A 12120-nucleotide genomic window follows, 5' to 3' on the forward strand; every position below is an offset into this window, starting at 1 on the left:
TAATATAACTGCAAATTTTGTTCTTATAATTAAAGATAAAATTAATACAGCTTTTCAGTTTCTAAACTACACTGGATGCTATTTTTATAGCTAATTAAACTGCTTTAGCTGGGGTGGTATATCTGTTTTAATCAGTTATTCTCACTTTTGTAACAATACTGAGAATTTCTGGGGTAATTCCATCACCATACCCCAGCACCAACAGAGAGGGAACTTCGCCAAATAGATAACAACATCTTGCTCTTAAATTAATTGGAAATATAGGGCCTTGTGACACACACAAACCAAGAACCTGCTACACACAGAAGACATCCCTGAGGAACAAACCCCATCTAGAGAGGCTTGATAATAATGATAAAGCTACCACCTACAAAAACCTATAAGAATCAACACACATAAAAATTTAAAGACTTTTGAAGTAGCAAAGGACGACACAGAGAAGCAAACTGGAACTGTAAACTAGCACACCCAAAACAAGTTCAGGAGACAATGAGCTAGAGGAAAAGGGGAGACACACACCTGACAGTTCAGAAAAGGTAGCAACTAAAGTAAAGAAACAAATTCATGAAGCTATAGAGCAAATTAAATCAGAAAACAAGTCTCATGTAAAAAGAAAAACAAAAGAAAAAAGAAAAATAACTATCAGGCCAGTGGTTTAGCTCAGTAGCAAAAGTGCCCTCCTGGTACAAAGTGCAAAGGTCATGCATTTGACCCATGGCACTCTCCCAAAAACAACAGCAACAACAACAAAAATAGAAATGTCAACATTTATAAAGGAAATGCTCAGCAAATCTAGAGATAAATAAAAAAAAATAGACAATTATGTAAAGAAGATGCAAATCATCAATGATCAATATGGAAAAGAAACAACATATGAAACAGTTTCAAACAGATAGCTAGAAAATTAAAAATTCCATTGAAAGCTGGAAAAGCCACTTGTACATAACTGAAGACAGACTTTCAGATCCTAAAGGCAGGATCTTGGCTAGTGACCAAGAAGGGAAAGATCTCTTGAAAATAATGAAAGATCAGGAAATAAAGTTCCACAGCTGCCATGATCAAATAAAATATAATAATAATTATAGTCAATGGAAAATCAGATCAACACAGATGGCGTAAAAAACTATTTTCGGGGGTAATAGAAAATTTCTCAAGCATGGAAAAGATTCTGGCATACAGATAAGTGAGGCATATAGGACCTCAATTAGTCATGTTCAAAATAAATCTACCCCCAAAATATGATAATCAAAAACCCTGAAATTCAGCACAAGAACAGAACACTGAAAGCTGTCAGAGGAAAAAAAAAAAAAAAAAAAAAACACAGCACCAATAATGAGAAGCATAATAGAATCACAGCAGATTTCTCAACCCAAATTCTCAAGTCAAAAAGAGTTTGGTTTGAAGTATTTTAAGTCCTGAAAGGAAACCACTTTCTACACAGATTATTGCACCATGCAAAACTATCTTTTAAAATTAACAGAGAAATAAGATACTTATACAACAAAAAACAACTAAAGAAATTCATGACCACCAAACCAACACAAAAAGGGTGCTAAAAGTTTTTAGACAGAGATAAAAATAACCACAATTCCAAGAACAACAATAGAACAGAATCGATGAACAAACGGAAGTAGTACCCGTTTACAGAGTGTTCCACCCAACAGCCATCTCAGAATACACACTGCTCTCAGCTGCACGTGGATGGTCTCTAAATTATATAACATACTAGCCCACAGAACATGCCTAAGTAAATGCAAAGGATTGAAATTATCCCATGCATATTATCGGATAATAGTGCAATGAAATTGGAAATTAATGGCAAAACTACTCCACAAAAACTCCTGGCAATTAAATAACAACATCCTGAACAACCAATGGGTCACAGATGAAATTAAAGGGGAAATAAAAGAATATCTACAATTAAATAAAAATGCAGATGCAACATTCCAGAATCTGTGAGAAACAGTGAAAGAAGTCCTAGAGGGAAATTTATAGTGAAGAATTCTCACAACAGGAAAACAGAATGAACACAAATAAACAATCTCATATTGCAACTCAATCTTCTGGAAAATGAAGAGCAAATCAAGCCCAAAGAAGGGAGGAAATTATAAACATTAGAGCAGAAGTTAATGCAATTGAGATTAAGAAAACAATACAAATGATTAGCAAATTAAAAGAGTTGGATCTTTAAAAGAATAAATTAAATTGATGAAAACTTAACCAGCCTTATCCAAAAAAAAAAAAAAAAAAAAAAAAAAGACTCAGGTTCATACAATGAGAAAGATAGAAAACACAGAACACATGAACAGATTTCTAATATGAATGAATTCCCAAACCTGAATCAAGAAGATATAAAAAGTCTGAATCACCCAATATCAGTCAATGATATTGGAAATGCAATGAAAAACTTACCAACAAAGTAAGTCCAGGTCCCAATGGATTCACTGCTGAATTTTACAAGGAATTTAGAGATTAATACTTATACCCCTGAAGCTCTTATGAAACTGAAAGGGAAGCAACACTCCCTAACTCATTAATGAAGGAAAGTGTTTACCTGATACCAAAATCAGGGAAAGAACCAACCAAAAATGAGAAGCACAAGTAAATCTTCTTAATGAGTATACATGCAAAAATCCTCAAGATACAAGCAAGCAGAATTCAGCAAGTCATTAAGAAAATTATACACACTGACCAAGTGGGATTCATCCCAGGAATATAGGGAAGGTTCAACATATGCAAATCAATAAATGTAATATAGCATATCAACAGAACCAAAGAAAAAACTCACACGATCATGTTAATATACGCAGAGAAAGCCTTTGACAAAGTCCAGCACTCACTCATGATAAAAGCCCTACTAAAATTAGAAGAAAGGGTCTTTATCTCAATCATATATCTTGATAAAGCCATCTATGACAAACTAACAGCCAATGTTGTACTAAATGGACAAAAACTAAAAGCTTTCTCTCTAAAATCATGAACAAGACAAACATATTTATCATCATGGTATTTGGAAAAAACCAGATGTGAGGCTCAGTGGAGCACATTAGAAGATGCACATGCAGCAACAAAGACACTCAGTCACCTTATTTTTGACAAAGATGCCAAATATGTTCACTGGCAGAAAGATATCCTCTTTAAAATCTGGTGCTGGAAAAACTGGCTTTCCACATGCCTTACCTTAAGCTAGATTCATTTCTATCATCATGCACTAAACTAACATCAAAGTAGATCAAGGATCTAAACATTAAAGCAGAAAGACTAAATCTACTTGAAAAGAACATAGGTAGAAATTTTATAAGTATAGTCAGGGATTTCATAAACAAAACCCATATTGCATTGGAAATACTCAAAGAATCAACAACTGAGAGCTCATGTTACTAAAAAAAACCAACAAAAAAAAAAACCAAACAAACAAACAAACAAAAAAAACTTTTGCATAGCAAAAGAAATCACCAGCAAAGTAAAGGATAACCCACAGATTGGGGAAAAAAAAATTATCCAACTGTCACTCAAAGCACTTGAATATATAAAGAATTGAAAACAATCAGATCCCTAAAGTTGAAAAACTCAATCCAAAAATGGATATCTAGACAAAAACACACTTCTCAGATGAAAAAGTACAAACGGCAAATAAATACAAGAAGATCACTATCACTGATCATTTGAGGAATGTGAATTAAAATAACACTGAGGTTCCATCTCACCCTGGAAAGAATGGCTATCATCAAGAAATCAACCAATGATACATGCTAGAGGGACTATATGCAGAAAGAAACCCTATTTTACTGTTGAATAAAATATGGACTAATACAACCACTATGGCAATCAGTGTGGAGATTCCTCAAAAAACTAGGTGTAGAGGTCCCATTCTACTGAGTTGTTCCACTTCTGAGTACCTTTCTAAAAGAATTTAAAACATCATGCCACAGTGATACATGTGCACTCATATTTATAGCAGCACAATTTGTAATATCTAGATATTGGAAACAGTACAAATGTCCATAGACTTAATAATGGATTAAAAACATGATATTTTTATGCAATGGAGTACTATTCAGTCATAAAGAAAGATAATCTTGAAAGTTTTATACATAAAAGGATGCAATTTGCGACCATACTGATATATGAAATAAATCAGACCCATATGTGTAAGCATCCTGTTGTTTCTATTGTGTGAGAAATTTAAAGAGTAAATACAGTCTGAAATGTATAAAAATATTGTGAAATAGGAAGAAATTGTTCAAAAGGAAAAAAGAACTAGGACGGTGAAAAGGGAAAAGCAAAAAATGCAAATCAGCCATATGCTTAGTGGCTCTTAGATCATTAAAAAGGAAGGTTTGTTCTAATATCAATTGGAGAAATGTTAATGTCCATATTTTCCATATCTTGTATCCTTAGCAATTACTTTAAAGATAAAAATATGTAATGTATTAACTATTGTTATTCTCTTATTATTTTGTTTTACCTCTTTTCTATAAAATAAATTCAATATACAAATAATTAATTCATGGTTATAATTTAAATATTTACATGTTAAATATAAAATAGAATAAATATATTTTTATAATTCCAGGACCTTTCAAAATGATATTTCTTTCCTGAATCTTGATTTTTTTTACCTTTTAGAAGTGGATTCGAGGGCTGGAAATTTAGCTCAGTGCCATAAGTGCCTGCCTGGAAAGTGTGAGCTCGTGAGTTCGATCCCTGGTAACAAAAAAGAAAAAAAGTAGATTCCATTAAGTGAGTTTGGGGAATAAATATGACAACTATTCCTTCAAAATATGAACGTAGGTGCATGTGAAACAATATCTCCAGAAGAACCAAATGCCAGGACTAAATCCTCACATAAGCAAGTTCTAGTGAAACCTATTGCAGGCTCTCATGCCTGACTGAGTGACACAGAACTGCTAGGTCAGTCTCCCTTGAAAGTCACTCTACAGTGGCATCAAGTGCTGAATATAACATGAGGTGCCATATGTTGATCTACGTTTCAACATCACACAGTGTGTGCAAAGCATCCCAAGGAACAGCAGCATTCCCAAGTGCCAGGATAGTCCAAGAATTACAGCAATCCTGAGGTCAGCCCAGAAAACACTGAGCTATATTTGTGGACACAATCAGCAGGTAAATTAATGTTTAAGTCCAGGTTATTATGTATTCTGGTCAGTGAGCTGTCAAAAAATAGAATTTTGACTACCTATAAATTTATCATTTGATACTATAGCACATAAATTGCTCTGAGTGGACTTTTAAAAGTGCTCAAATTAAAATCCATCATATGGCTAATGAAGCAAATATTTGGACCAGGAAATTTTGTACTATCATATGTAAGAATTAAATTAACTATGATTATAAAGATGGAGATGCATTACCCAATTATAATTTAAAAGCTGGAAAACACAAGGAATATTACAAATCTTAATAAACAGACAAATCAAATTAAATAAAAGTTTTTAATGAAAGAGAATTATGCTAATCTTTTTGGTTTCTATGGAAATAAAATATTTTTAAACGTTTTAAAAGCAACCCTGCTGTGAATATTAATTAGAAAATTGAAGCATAAGCTACAAAGAGTTATTTTAATTTTGCCCCTAGATTTTATTATGACTATTTCAAACTATGGAAGAGCTGAAATAAATGTAACACCTACATAACCACAACCTAGGTTCCGTTGTTAACATTAACGTTTTACCAGGCCTCCTTTAGAGCACACGTCTCCCCCTTCATGAATTCATCAGTTCACTTCTTCACACACCTCTGTCACTGACTTCAGTACCCTACACCCTCCAAAAGCTGTACACGCTGGGTATTAGGGCTCAATCATTGCAAATATTTTATTTTTGATAAAATAAGTAAAGAATGTGCCATTGTCTGAGCATTGCCATGTGAACTTGTTTTACGTGATCTCCTTTCAAAACACTACACCAGAAAATTTCCTGTGCTTGTTTATAATAACTTCCTTCATCCAGAACCTATGGAAGTAACCATTACTGTACCTATAGTAGATCGAAGAGCTACTACCTTTCACTATTTCATAAGATTCACGAATATCTTAGTGAGTACCAGTTACTTGTCACTTCTGACTAATGATTCATTCTGTTTCTGCTCATTAGTGGCGGGCAGCCAAGCCATTTCCAGTGCGGTACTTTGCTATTGTGAGAAATGATGCTATGATATTTTTGATGAAAATTTCTTTTGAGAAGATGTAATTTTATTTTCCTTGTGTAAATTCCCACAAGTGGAAATCTACAGAGTAGATTCATGGTTAACCTTAGCTGTTCTTTCAAAGTGACTGTGAGTATTTTTATTTTTAAAACCAAATGAGATCTCTCAAGAATGCAAGTTGGAAGCAATAATCCACAATTTCAATGACACGAAAGTCTTAGAATAATATAGCAGACACGTGCTTCCCAAAGGGGCAGATAAACTACTCCCTGCTGTCATTTCTTTTGATTCCATGTCTGTACTCAAATATTCAGCACCAAATATTTAAACCTCAAAGAATTCATTTTCATATGTAATCAAATGTGATTTTATTATTAATTTAAAAAGATAATTCATACAATTAATGATGAATACTGATATATTTTAAGAAAAAATACACACTAATAACTAATAGACCCTGTTTGGAATATATATATATATATATATATATTTTTTTTTTTTCTGCACAATGCACTATTATTCCATCCTTCAAAAATAATTTATAGAGTACCTACCAGGAGTCAGACTCTGTTCTAGACATGGAATGAGACAAATACACATACAGTTATTTTTAGTTTGGTTTTACAAGTGTTTCTCTCTTTGGGCAACATTTTCAAGACCCATGTGGCTGGTGTTTAATGGCCTCCTCGCCTTTCCCATCTCCCAGCTCCCATGTTCATGCATTCAACCTGAACACTCAGCAAAGCCTCCTGGGAGTCAGTAGTTTTAGCATGACCCTGGAGAAGCTGGGCATGCACGCACTGCCTGTCTGATAAGGCGTCACCTAGATGCTGAGCTTCAGGGGCCCATGCCCTCCACACAGCAGAGACAGTTCCACCTGCCCATCCTTGCCGCACACTGGGGATCTCTCAGTTTCCTTTCCTGTGCACCCTGGGTAAAAGTCTGCAGACTCACAAGCCAGCATTCACACATGGGCAGCCAGCCACCCACCAGGACAGTCACCTGGCGCCTGCTGACACTTGTGTCTGCCCTTGTCGGCCTTCCCCTGGTCATGGAAGGGTTATGGGACCCATTTCCCCTACACCTTTGCATGTGACCCACCTCTCAGGCCTCGGCTCTGCCCCAGGATTCTCTCACTGCTATAACAAATTGCCCCAGGTGATTTGATTAAAAATGAAAAAGCAATTTGTCTCACAGTCTTGGAGGCCAGGAATCAGAACACAAAGTGTGGCTGTGTGCAGTAACCCTTCCTGGCTTCCAAACTCCTGCCAGCTCAGAGGCGTTCCTCCCCTGACTGCCCTGACTGCAGAGAGCAACTCCAAACCCTGCCTGTCTTCGGAGCACCTTCTCAGTGTGGATCCTTTCATCTCCTGCCTCCTCCACTCCTCTCTCCTCCTCTCCTTCCTTCTCCTCTCCTCTCCTGGCCTCTCTGACACTGGACTCAGATCCTATTACCACCTCATATGGCCTCATCTCTACCTTCCACAGTACTCACTCTACCTCGGCCCCTTTGCCAGTCAGATCAAAATCTCAGAGTCCAAGTAGACACTTACGTTTCTATGAGCTATAATTCAGTCCAGCACAAGCTCTGTGAATACTTCTCTATCATCTGTGATTCATACAACAGTAATATAGTTTCACATTTGAATAAAGAATATTGGCAAAGTAACTTATTTTCTGAAATATTTTAGCTACTATGTTGGAAAAAAGAAATTACACTTGTTTGTTTTCTTCTCAAGAATAATATTAAGCAGAGTGTGGTAGTCCATACCTGTAATCCAGCACTCTAGAGGCTGAGACAGGAAACTCTCATGTCTGAACTCAGCCTGGACAACTTAGCAACTTAGCAAGACCCCATGTCAAAACGTAAAAAGAGCTGGGGACATAGCTCAGTGAGAATCTACATTTCAAAAATAGAAAAGAGTCAACATTAAGTTTCATGGCACATGAAAATATCTGATTTAGTGGCAGAGGCTGGAGTTTGAGGGTAAGAAACATACCTTCTTTCATTTCCCATGATGGGTAAATAGGTGTACCCCAGGCACAGTGTGCTCAGACCTGTTTCTGGATGAGGTTTCTTTGCTATAGCTTGAGCTCTTGAGCTCAGTGCTGCACCCAGTTCTGGTGGGGCATCCTGTGGCTGGTGGGGTGTGCCAGCCTGCTCTTGCCAAATACCAACTGTCATGCTCCCCAGAGGATGCTAAATGTTCCTGGGCGACAGAGCTACTGATCTGATGAAAGCTGCTAGGATGAGCAATCAACGCTGTATCCTTAGAAGGACGTATCAGCTACTGTAAAGCTGCCATGGAGCTCTCTGCTGAAATGCACATAGATCTGAATTAAAAATACTTGAACAGCTGGAATCCTCTGTAGTTTGGGATTTTTTTTTTTCACTAAGTGTAAATTCTGGATAAATAGAGTGTCTGTTTTCCCCTTTTCTGAGGATTTACAGATGTTTTTCATCATAATGGGGTTCCTGCCCTTCTTCTATCGCAGGTCATTTTAATGGTTTAGACATTGTTACAGGGAGGTGAAGGTACATAATGACTGTTCTACTCGTGTGTGGGAAAATATTATTTTCTTTGGCAAAGACAAATCATTCTTTTAAATTTAGAAATATTTAGTTTCAAGGCTTTGTTTTAATTTTATTTAAAGCCCCATTAACCCACAGTGACAATAACTCATCATTTTGCACCACATGTGACTCACTTAAAAAAGTAGAAAAGCTCATAAAATACCTGGTGTTTATAGACCTTCTGTCTCTGTCATACTATAGGAAATGGTTCTAATTAAGCTGGAATAAAAAAGAAACAAGCAAATCCCAGATGATGTAGAATAACTCCATCACCTTTATTCAGGTACTATCTTGTCCTTACTTGAATGTACAGTACTGCTGAATTACGCATGAATATATTAACTCTCCTTCAGGTGACCAAAGATACAGTACTAAAATACTTCAAATTGTTATTCAAGAAATTCATAATCTGAATCATGTTGGTTTTTGTGTTGCAGATCTCAGGAAACTCCAAAGTGTGGTAAGTTCCTAAGAAGATAATTACATTTGAAACAGTCTCAGTCCAGCAAAACATTTTAAAATGTTTTTAAAATCTGCTAAATGAGCCAAGAAAAACACCTACATGAGCAAAATGTAGACGGAGTGCTCTCTGGGCCTCCTTTCTAGCATTACTTTCTTTGAGATGAACTTTCCAGTCTTTCTTAGCACTAGCACTCATATCATTTTGAAGGAATGGGACTGTAAGAAAAATAATAAACTTGCCACTACAAACTTCAGCTCATAATTATGAAATAGGAATTTGCAACTGGGAAGCTCTGAAATTTAACCTTTCCAAGTGCTGTGCTTTTTTCCACCTCTTCTTTCTCCCCCTTCTGCCTGGCGGCACCAGCAAAGACCGCAAGTCCTTTCACCTATAATCCCGCACCGGTGCCCCGCAGGCAGGAGGCTGAGACAGGCCAGACACCCATGGCTCCGTTCACGGTGCAGTCTCTGTCTCAGTTACCACGGGCTGGCACCCAGCGCCTGCATATTCTTCTCATTTTTCCTTCATGTCTTTAGAGTTTCCAGGCAATCCCTAGCTCTTATACTCACTGTATTTTTTTTTTTATTTTATGGAAAAAAAAATCAAACAAAATTTCATAACAAGGTAATAGGAGAATAGCAATAATTAATACATTGCATATGATTTTTAAAGTCGCTATTTAGAGTACAACATATGCAAATTACAATTTCTCCAATCAATTTTAGCACAAACATTCCTCTTTAATGAACTAAGAGACACTAACAGTGTAACTGACTTGCGTTCTTCCCCTTTCTCTCCTTCCTTTCCCCTTTCACCCATCCTCGTTACTTTCTTTTTTTTGAACAATTTCTTCCCATTTCATAATTTCTATTGTATATTTTGACTTTATTTACTCTTTGAGTTCCTCATATCAGAGAGACAGGAGGATGTCACACGTATGAGTCTCATTTATTTCACTTATGAGTATGGTCTTAAACTGCATACACATGCCTATAAAAGTTTTTTTTTTTAATTTTATTTAAGGAGAAAAGAAAAAAAAAGCAGGGAAAGGGTACAAGTTATACAGATTTACAGAAAAAAATGAACAGTAGGAAATCACTAGTTAATGGATTACATATTGTCATCTTAGAAATAATTGTTCAAGTCACAAAATTAAAGCTTGTAGAGTGGACATTCCATCAATGATACTGCAAACAGTTCTGTTCATTGATCCAATAAAACTCTGTGATATCATTTTCTATCTTATACATTTAAATATACATGCAGTTATATAGTTTGGAGCACTTTCTTTTCCTCTCTTTTGTATCATGACTATTACACATTTTGGGTTTCATTGCTCCCACGGTTCTTATTACTTTTTTGGAAGAGAGTAAAACCAAATGTGACATAACAGGACACCCTGAACGCGCCCGATCTCGTCTGATCTCGGAAGCTAAGCAGGGTCGGGCCTGGTTAGTACTTGGATGGGAGACCGCCTGGGAATACCGGGTGCTGTAGGCTATAAAAAAAAAAAAAAAAAAAAAAAAAAAAAAAGCGGGAGGCATTATGGTAACCATTGTTGATCACCTTGTATTATGTTTTTACATTATCTATTATGTCCACCCTTTTGACTTGACCGATTCTGTTCTGCCTATAAAAGTTTTAAGTTTATTCTTCTTTATGGTTGATGTCTTGCATTAGCATAATATACTTATTTCAGTCACTAAACCAAAACTAATGTAGCATTATTTACCGAAGTAGACAGCTTGTGTTAAGGTTGACCGTGTTGCATGGTTCTACAGGTCTTGAAAACTTCATCACATCCTGGATCCCTCACTGTAGACTCACTCAGACTGCTTTCACCCCCCACCTGGAGGACCCCGAGCTTTACCTCTTCATATTTCCCCCACCCATGGAAACCCGCAGCTGCCTCAGTCCTTTCTTGCTGTCTCTGTAACTTTTCCTACTTCATAGAATCCTGTAGGGTGTTGCCTTTCACCCTGGCTTGTCTCAGCTAACATGCATTTAGAACTTTCCTCCCTTTTCATGGTCTGATGGTTCATTTTGTAAAGTTACTAACAATATGTATTAATTATTCAAATTAATTGGTTTTACTGGACATTTCCAAAACACACACACTGATCACACCCGCCATGGCTTCCACCTCCCTCACCCTCACCTGCTCCAGGCCCTTCCCTCTTCTGTGTTAACAAGTGAAAGATAACGTGTAATACTTGTGTTTCTGTGTCTCAGTTATTTCATTCAGCATAACACACCCCAGCTCCATCCATCTTCCTGCAAATGATGGGACTCCTCCTTCCCTAAAGCTGAATGACTCTCCAGTGCGTGCACACACCACACACCTCCATCGCTTGGCAGGCCCACCGGCTGCCTCCAGCCCTGGGCCCTCAACAGTAACTTAGCAGACGTGGGTATGACAGCATCTCTACTTTTATGCTGGCTTTATTTCCTTCAGCTTGATATGTAGAAGGAGTATTACCAGGATGTATGGTAGTTTTAAATGGTAGGTTTTCTGAGAAACTGCTGTAATAGCTTCCACAGTGGTCGTACTGATTTTCATTCATACATACAATGTACAGGCTCCTTTTTCTCTGCAGCTTCTCCAACCTGTGGCTAAGTCCTTGTGGCTGAAGAATGTGTCACTGTCTGAATGTATCACAGTTTGTTGACTAATTCACTTATTGTGAGAGACCTTGTTTGCCTGCAGGTTAGGGAAATTATAAAGAAAAAAAAAAAACTGCCATTAACAGTTGTATTCTTTGTTCAGAATGATTTTAACTTGCTTTAGTTTGTTTAATCTAAACATAAATGAAGATATGGATAACTGCATGTATGTTTAAGTACATAGGATTGACAACCATGTTACTAAGTTTTTGTTGGACAGTTGAACAGAACTGTTTACAGTCTCGCTGTT

At 36.6% G+C, this 12120-nt stretch overlaps 1 pseudogene; it reads left to right on the forward strand.

Annotated features, from left to right (window-relative positions):
• The first annotated feature begins 10591 nt into the window (after positions 1-10591).
• LOC111754061 (5S ribosomal RNA) lies at positions 10592-10706 on the forward strand (annotated as a pseudogene).
• The last annotated feature ends 1414 nt before the right edge of the window (positions 10707-12120 follow it).

The sequence above is a fragment of the Cavia porcellus genome, unplaced genomic scaffold (genome assembly GCF_034190915.1).
Source record: "Cavia porcellus strain 051 isolate PalLab524CR breed Dunkin Hartley unplaced genomic scaffold, mCavPor4.1 scaffold_16, whole genome shotgun sequence".
Taxonomy (NCBI): Eukaryota; Metazoa; Chordata; class Mammalia; order Rodentia; family Caviidae; genus Cavia; species Cavia porcellus.